The following is a 9,100-nucleotide window of genomic DNA, read 5'->3' as shown; positions in this document are numbered from 1 at the left end:
CTTCATCGACTCTGAAAAGGCCTTTGACAGTATGGATCGGGAAATGCTGTGGAAGTTGATGGCGCACTATGGCACCCCCCCAAATTAATCAACATCTTCAAGAGCACCTACCAAGGGACACAGTGTCGCGTCCCCCATGAAGGTCACCTATCAGAGGCCTTTGAGGTCCTGAATGGGGTGCGGCAGGGGTGCTTGTTCTCCCCCTTCCTCTTCCTCCTCTGCATAGACCGGACCATGAGGCAAGTAACCAGCAATAACTGAACCAGCATACAGTGGAGCTTGACTCAACAACTGGAAGACATGGATTTTGTGGACGATTTAGCACTCCTAGCACATACCTACCAACAGATGCAGGAAAAATCATGCAATCTAGAGATATGTGCTGCTTCACTCAGACTCAAAATCAACTTATCAAAAACCATGGTAATGTGCATCAACAACAAGAACAACTCTTCAATAATCATGGATCAAAATCAGTTAGAGGAGGAAGCCAGTTTTACATACCTTGAAAGCATAATTACTGTGGATGGGGGAGCAGATGAAGATGTCGTGGCATGAACAGGAAAAACAAGGACAACAGTCAACATTTTAAATAAAATCAAAAAGCCGAAAAGTTGGTATTGTATCGTATCCTATCCTATCCTATCCTGTCCTGTCCTGTCCTATCCTGTCCTGTCCTGTCCTGTCCTGTCCTATCCTATCCTATCGTATCGTATCCTATCCTATCCTATCCTGTCCTGTCCTGTCCTGTCCTGTCCTATCCTATCCTATCCTATCGTATCCTATCCTATCCTATCCTGTCCTGTCCTGTCCTGTCCTGTCCTAACCTGTCCTATCCTATCCTATCCTGTCCTATCCTGTCCTATCCTATCCTATCCTATAATGTCCTGTCCTGTCCTTTCCTGTCCTGTCCTGTCCTGTCCTGTCCTGTCCTGTCCTGTCCTTTCCTGTCCTGTCCTGTCCTGTCCTGTCCTTTCCTGTCCTGTCCTGTCCTGTCCTTTCCTGTCCTGTCCTGTCCTTTCCTGTCCTGTCCTGTCCTGTCCTATCCTATCCCATCCTATCCTATTGTATCCTATCCTATCCTATCCTATCCTATTGTATCCTATCCTATCCTATCCTATCCTGTCCTATCCTGTCCTATCCTATCCTGTCCTATCCTGTCCTGTCCTGTCCTGTCCTGTCCTGTCCTGTCCTATCCTATCCCATCCTATCCTATCCTATCCTATCCTGTCCTATCCTATTGTATCCTATCCTATCCTATCCTGTCCTGTCCTATCCTGTCCTATCCTATCCTGTCCTATCCTGTCCTGTCCTGTCCTGTCCTGTCCTATCCTGTCCTATCCTATCCTATCCTGTCCTATCCTGTCCTATCCTATCCTGTCCTATCCTGTCCTGTCCTGTCCTATCCTATCCTGTCCTGTCCTATCCTGTCCTATCCTATCCTGTCCTGTCCTATCCTGTCCTATCCTATCCTGTCCTATCCTATCCTATCCTGTCCTGTCCTATCCTGTCCTATCCTATCCTATCCTGTCCTATCCTGTCCTATCCTATCCTGTCCTATCCTGTCCTGTCCTGTCCTGTCCTATCCTATCCCATCCTATCCTATCCTATCCTATCCTGTCCTATCCTGTCCTATCCTATCCTGTCCTATCCTGTCCTGTCCTGTCCTGTCCTATCCTATCCCATCCTATCCTATCCTGTCCTATCCTGTCCTGTCCTGTCCTATCTCATCCTATCCTATCCTATCCTGTCCTGTCCTGTCCTTTCCTGTCCTGTCCTGTCCTATCCTATCCTATCCTATCCTATCCTATTGTATCCTGTCCCATCCTATCCTGTCCTATCCTGTCCTATCCTATCCTGTCCTATCCTGTCCTATCCTATCCTGTCCTATCCTGTCCCATCCTATCCTGTCCTATCCTGTCCTATCCTGTCCTGTCCTATCCTATCATATCCTGTCCCATCCTATCCTGTCCTATCCTGTCCTATCCTATCCTGTCCTATCCTGTCCCATCCTATCCTGTCCTATCCTGTCCTATCCTATCCTGTCCTATCCTGTCCTATCCTATCCTGTCCTATCCTGTCCCATCCTATCCTGTCCTATCCTGTCCTATCCTATCCTGTCCTATCCTGTCCTATCCTATCCTGTCCTATCCTGTCCTGTCCTGTCCTGTCCTGTCCTATCCTATCCCATCCTATCCTATCCTATCCTGTCCTATCCTATTGTATCCTATCCTATCCTATCCTGTCCTGTCCTATCCTGTCCTATCCTATCCTGTCCTATCCTGTCCTGTCCTGTCCTGTCCTGTCCTATCCTGTCCTATCCTATCCTATCCTGTCCTATCCTGTCCTATCCTATCCTGTCCTATCCTGTCCTGTCCTGTCCTATCCTATCCTATCCTACCCTGTCCTGTCCTATCCTGTCCTATCCTATCCTGTCCTGTCCTATCCTGTCCTATCCTATCCTGTCCTATCCTATCCTATCCTATCCTATCCTGTCCTGTCCTATCCTGTCCTATTCTATCCTATCCTGTCCTGTCCTGTCCTGTCCTGTCCTGTCCTGTCCTATCCTATCCCATCCTATCCTATCCTATCCTATCCTGTCCTGTCCTGTCCTATCCTATCCCATCCTATCCTATCCTGTCCTGTCCTGTCCTGTCCTTTCCTGTCCTGTCCTGTCCTGTCCTATCCTATCCTATCCTATTGTATCCTGTCCCATCCTATCCTGTCCTATCCTGTCCTATCCTATCCTGTCCTATCCTGTCCTATCCTATCCTGTCCTATCCTGTCCCATCCTATCCTGTCCTATCCTGTCCTATCCTGTCCTGTCCTATCCTGTCCTGTCCTATCCTGTCCTATCCTATCCTGTCCTATCCTGTCCTATCCTATCCTGTCCTATCCTGTCCCATCCTATCCTGTCCTATCCTGTCCTATCCTATCCTGTCCTATCCTGTCCTATCCTATCCTGTCCCATCCTATCCTGTCCTATCCTGTCCTATCCTATCCTGTCCTATCCTGTCCTGTCCTGTCCTGTCCTATCCTATCCCATCCTATCCTATCCTGTCCTATCCTGTCCTGTCCTATCCTGTCCTATCCTATCCTATCCTGTCCTGTCCTGTCCTGTCCTGTCCTGTCCTATCCTATCCCATCCTATCCTATCCTATCCTATCCTGTCCTGTCCTGTCCTATCCTATCCCATCCTATCCTATCCTGTCCTGTCCTGTCCTGTCCTGTCCTTTCCTGTCCTGTCCTGTCCTGTCCTATCCTATCCTATCCTATTGTATCCTGTCCCATCCTATCCTGTCCTATCCTGTCCTATCCTATCCTGTCCTATCCTGTCCTATCCTATCCTGTCCTATCCTGTCCCATCCTATCCTGTCCTATCCTGTCCTATCCTGTCCTGTCCTATCCTGTCCTGTCCTATCCTGTCCTATCCTATCCTGTCCTATCCTGTCCTATCCTATCCTGTCCTATCCTGTCCCATCCTATCCTGTCCTATCCTGTCCTATCCTATCCTGTCCTATCCTGTCCTATCCTATCCTATCCTGTCCCATCCTATCCTGTCCTATCCTGTCCTATCCTATCCTGTCCTATCCTGTCCTGTCCTGTCCTGTCCTATCCTATCCCATCCTATCCTATCCTGTCCTATCCTATCCTGTCCTATCCTATCCTATCCTGTCCTATCCTATCCTGTCCTGTCCTATCCTATCATATCATATCCTATTCTATCCTATTGTATCCTATCCTATCCTGTCCTGTCCTATCCTATTGTATCCTATCCTATCCTGTCCTATCCTATCCTATTGTATCCTGTCCCATCCTATCCTGTCCTATCCTGTCCTGTCCTATCCTGTCCTATCCTGTCCTGTCCTGTCCTATCCTGTCCTATCCTATCCCATCCTATCCTATCCTGTCCTATCCTATCCTGTCCTGTCCTATCCTATCATATCATATCCTATTCTATCCTATTGTATCCTATCCTGTCCTATCCTGTCCTATCCTATCCTATTGTATCCTATCCTATCCTGTCCTGTCCTATCCTATTGTATCCTATCCTATCCTGTCCTATCCTATCCTATTGTATCCTATCCTATCCTGTCCTATCCTATCCTGTCCTATCCTGTCCTATCATATCATATCCTATTCTATCCTATTGTATCCTATCCTATCCTATCCTGTCCTATCCTATCCTATTGTATCCTATCCTATCCTGTCCTGTCCTATCCTATCCTATTGTATCCTATCCTATCCTGTCCTATCCTATCCTATTGTATCCTATCCTATCCTGTCCTATCCTATCCTATTGTATCCTATCCTATCCTGTCCTATCCTATCCTGTCCTATCCTATCCTATCATATCATATCCTATTGTATCCTATTGTATCCTATCCTATCCTGTCCTATCCTATCTTATCCTATCGTATCCTGTCCTGTCCTATCCTATCCTATTGTATCCTATCCTATCCTGTCCTATCCTATCCTATTGTATCCTATCCTATCCTGTCCTATCCTATCCTATTGTATCCTATCCTATCCTGTCCTATCCTATCCTGTCCTATCCTATCCTATCATATCATATCCTATTGTATCCTATCCTATCCTGTCCTATCCTATCTTATCCTATCGTATCCTATCCTGTCCTATCCTATCCTGTCCTATCCTATCCTGTCCTGTCCTATCCTATCCTATCCTATTGTATCCTATCCTATCCTGTCCTGTCCTGTCCTATCCTGTCCTATCCTGTCCTATCCTATCTTATCCTATCCTATCCTATTGTATCCTATCGTATCCTATCCTATCATTCCATGCTATGCAGTGTCGTGGCGTATCGTATCGTATCGTATCGTATCGTATCATATCATATCATATTGTATCGTATTGTAATGCATTGTATCGTATTGTATCGTATCGTATCGTATCGTATCGTATCGTATCGTATCGTATCGTAACGCATCGTAACGCATCGTATTGTATCTACTTCCTTTTCTGCCAATCAGAGTGATTTCATTCACAGACAGTCTTCACCGCCAATTTAACATGCTGAATCACAACAGGGACTGACAAGAGCCAACAGTGTTGGACACACAGCACCAACTAGGGTTTCACTGTCAACATTAAGTGACCACCGCCCATCAGACTTGGTGTGACGGGGCCTTTAAATGGCCCAGAATGATTTAGTCCACCCTGCACGGGGACTCGTCTCTCAACTCAGATAGAGCTGAGCGAGTGACTGCTTATGTTGCTCATATCTTTCCCCAAGAAATCAGGTTCCAAAAAAGAAAAGAAAAGAAAGAAATAAGGGGAAAGAAAACAATCTGACTTTGTACAAAGAAAGAGACATGGATCATGAGAGAAGGCTGGGGGGCCCACAGAGACTGCTTATGCTCAGGGCCCAGAATTTGGTGCTACATCCCTGTTGTCTCCTTCATCTGTACTGACACAAATACTTATTAGAGCACCAAATGTGGATTAAGCCACTGCTGAAAATAGTCCTCAACAAATAAAAGTCATACAACATAAAGAAACATATTTAAACTTTAAAATATCTATGTCTTGAGTAAACCACAGGCCACAGAGAGGAACTCAGACAGTTTGAGAGCAGCTGTTTGAGGACATAATATATATACATATGTGCGACTACACTGCAGGTCACTGTGGGGAAACATCCTCTACAAAATGTGCATGTATCTCCTGCAGCTATAAAAAACAACAGAAAATCTTTCATTCATAATAATATATTTACAGTTTTTGAATTGTCGTGTATGGACTAAACATGAGGCCATTTTTTGGATGCTATTACTCAAAGGGAGAACACACAATACAATTTTCCAGACCTCCGTCCGTCCATGTTCATTCTTCACCCCAATGATTCAGTTTTTCTAAACTTTTGGAGCAGTCTGGACCTTTTCTCTTCAGCTGACGTCAGCTCTTCTCTCCTCGGAGTGAGAAAAGCCCCATCCTCTGGTTTGGTTCGAGGGGAAACCCCTCCGCATATCACACATGACACCTGACTCTAAAAACTGTGGTTTAAAATACAATTCAGATCCATTCAGTCAAGTCAATCTTTTGTCTTCAAGGTAAAGATTTAAATAAACCTGTGAGGCTGAGATTGCTGATGGATTTGACTCAAGATCACAGTTTTATTATCTCAGTATCTTATGGTAACAAACTGGAAAATTTATTAAAATCAAATTCAAGTCAAATAAAACAACAGAAAACACTGTTTCATACTGTTTATGGAGCCAGATGGACTTTTATACAACAAACTGACAATCAGACACAATGATGAACACATAGTTTTAGATGAGATTGTAAAGATGTATTTATAGTGATGAATATAAAACATGTCGTCAGAACAGTAGACACTAACTGCTGATCAATTAATTAACATAACGTGTCTGGTTAACGATCAGGTGGGTGTGGATGAGTCTGGGTCGGTGGGACTGACTCATTACTCAACCAGAGTTGTAACCACGGATTCGTCCTCTGACTGTTTCATTACATCACAAGGTGAAGAGAAGTCCCACTGTACGATTGGTGGAGATGCTGGGGACCACGGTGATGTAGAGGAGTGATGTCGCAGGAATTACATGAAAGTCTGTTTCTTTTATTTTCTGTCCTCAGAGCACCCAGGACAGTTACAGTAAGGGGAGCATTTAATCACGATTCAAGATTCAACATTTTATTTCCAAAAAACATGGTTGCAAAACTCGTCACAGTGTAACAGTCCACACACATGAGAAGAAATAAAAACATCTGTAGATGTGAGACATAAGCTTTTGTAAAGTGCCGGTAACTGGATGCTACCGCCGTATGTTCTGTACTTTAGTGCAGCGTTTTTATGCCCCCACACCAGCGATAGCCAGAGGCATCATGTTTGTGGGTTGTCCGTCCATCCATCTTATTCTTGTCAACATGACAGCCCAATACCGCCTTAAAGGTATTTCAAATTTGGCACAAATGTCCACTTGGACTCAACAATTAACTGATTACATTTTAGTGGTCAAGGTCAAAGGTCAGTGTGACCTCACAAAACACGTTTGGCCATAACACAAGAATTCATGCGCAAATTAAGGATAAAATGATGAAGGTCAAAAGGTCAAAGGTCAGCTTGACTGTGACATCATCATGTTTTAACGTCATATCTCAGGAACAGAAGGGGAGACATTTGGTCAGATACTGAATTGGTGACTCTAATCTTGAAACTGTGCTGATTGTATAGATCTTCTGTGTGTGAAGCATCCATGTTTTCACTGACATGGATGGAGACTGTCAGAGACACTGGACTGGTGGGCGGAGTCATACAACCACAGGGTGGACTGGTGGGCGGAGTCATACAACCACAGGGTGGTAATTCTAACATATAATATATATAATATTTCCATTAGGCCAAATTACACTTTTACTCCACTGCATTTCAGATGTAAATATTGTATTTTCACTGAATTTATCTTATATTCATTCATTTTCTGTAACCATGTGGTGGAGCCTATCCCAGCTGACATTGGGTGAGAGGCAGGGTTCACCCTGGACAGGTCACCAGACTATCACAGGGCTGACACATAGAGACAGACAACCATTCACACTCACATTCACACCTGCAGACAATTTAGAGTCACCAATTAACCTGCATGTCTTTGGACTGTGGGAGGAAGCTGGAGCACCTGGAGGAAACCCACGCTGACACAGGAAGAACATGTCAGAGCACCTGGAGGAAACCCACACTGACACAGGGAGAACATGTCAGAGCACCTGGAGGAAACCCACACTGACACAGGGAGAACATGTCAGAGCACCTGGAGGAAACCCACGCAGACACGGGGAGAACATGTCAGAGCACCTGGAGGAAACCCACGCTGACACGGGGAGAACATGTCAGAGCACCTGGAGGAAACCCACACTGACACGGGGAGAACATGTCGGAGCACCTGGAGGAAACCCACACTGACACAGGGAGAACATGTCGGAGCATCTGGAGGAAACCCACGCAGACACAGGGAGAACATGTCAGAGCACCTGGAAGAAACCCACGCTGACACAGGGAGAACATGTCAGAGCACCTGGAGGAAACCCATGCTGACACGGGGAGAACATGTCAGAGCACCTGGAGGAAACCCACGCTGACACGGGGAGAACATGTCAGAGCACCTGGAGGAAACCCATGCTGACACAGGGAGAACATGTCAGAGCACCTGGAGGAAACCCACGCTGACACAGGGAGAACATGTCGGAGCATCTGGAGGAAACCCACACTGACACAGGGAGAACATGTCAGAGCACCTGGAGGAAACCCACGCTGACACAGGGAGAACATGTCGGAGCATCTGGAAGAAACCCACACTGACACAGGGAGAACATGTCAGAGCACCTGGAGGAAACCCACACTGACACAGGGAGAACATGTCAGAGCACCTGGAGGAAACCCATGCTGACACGGGGAGAACATGTCAGAGCACCTGGAGGAAGCCCACGCTGACACGGGGAGAACATGTCAGAGCACCTGGAGGAAACCCATGCTGACACAGGGAGAACATGTCAGAGCACCTGGAGGAAACCCACGCTGACACAGGGAGAACATGTCGGAGCATCTGGAGGAAACCCACACTGACACAGGGAGAACATGTCAGAGCACCTGGAGGAAACCCACGCTGACACAGGGAGAACATGTCGGAGCATCTGGAGGAAGCCCACGCTGACACAGGGAGAACATGCAGACACCACACGGAAGGGCTCCCCCACCCTGGGTTTGAACCCTTTGACACTGGAATGTGACCCACTGGAGTTTTTATTCTCTCCTGTACATTGCTTTAAACCCAAATTTTAAATATGGTGACCAATAACCATGCCGTTTTATTTTTATTCTATTTGTCCTCATCCCCTCTCTCCCAGTCACAAGTCAAAAAAGTTGTAGAGAGAAACATCCACCTGCAGAGCTGCTGTCATGTGCATGTGGAAGTGCCAGACGCTATGTTGTATGGACTGAGGTTGCTAGATATATATTTAAGATCGTTGTTTTAAAAATAAAGTTAGCCATGCATTCACAATTGCTTCTTCAAAGTGGAAGTAGAACACTTTTCAGGTGTCCACATACTTTTGGCCATGT

The sequence above is a fragment of the Epinephelus lanceolatus genome, chromosome 23 (assembly GCF_041903045.1).
Source record: "Epinephelus lanceolatus isolate andai-2023 chromosome 23, ASM4190304v1, whole genome shotgun sequence".
NCBI classification, from domain to species: domain Eukaryota; kingdom Metazoa; phylum Chordata; class Actinopteri; order Perciformes; family Serranidae; genus Epinephelus; species Epinephelus lanceolatus.
This window is presented reverse-complemented; position numbering follows the sequence as displayed.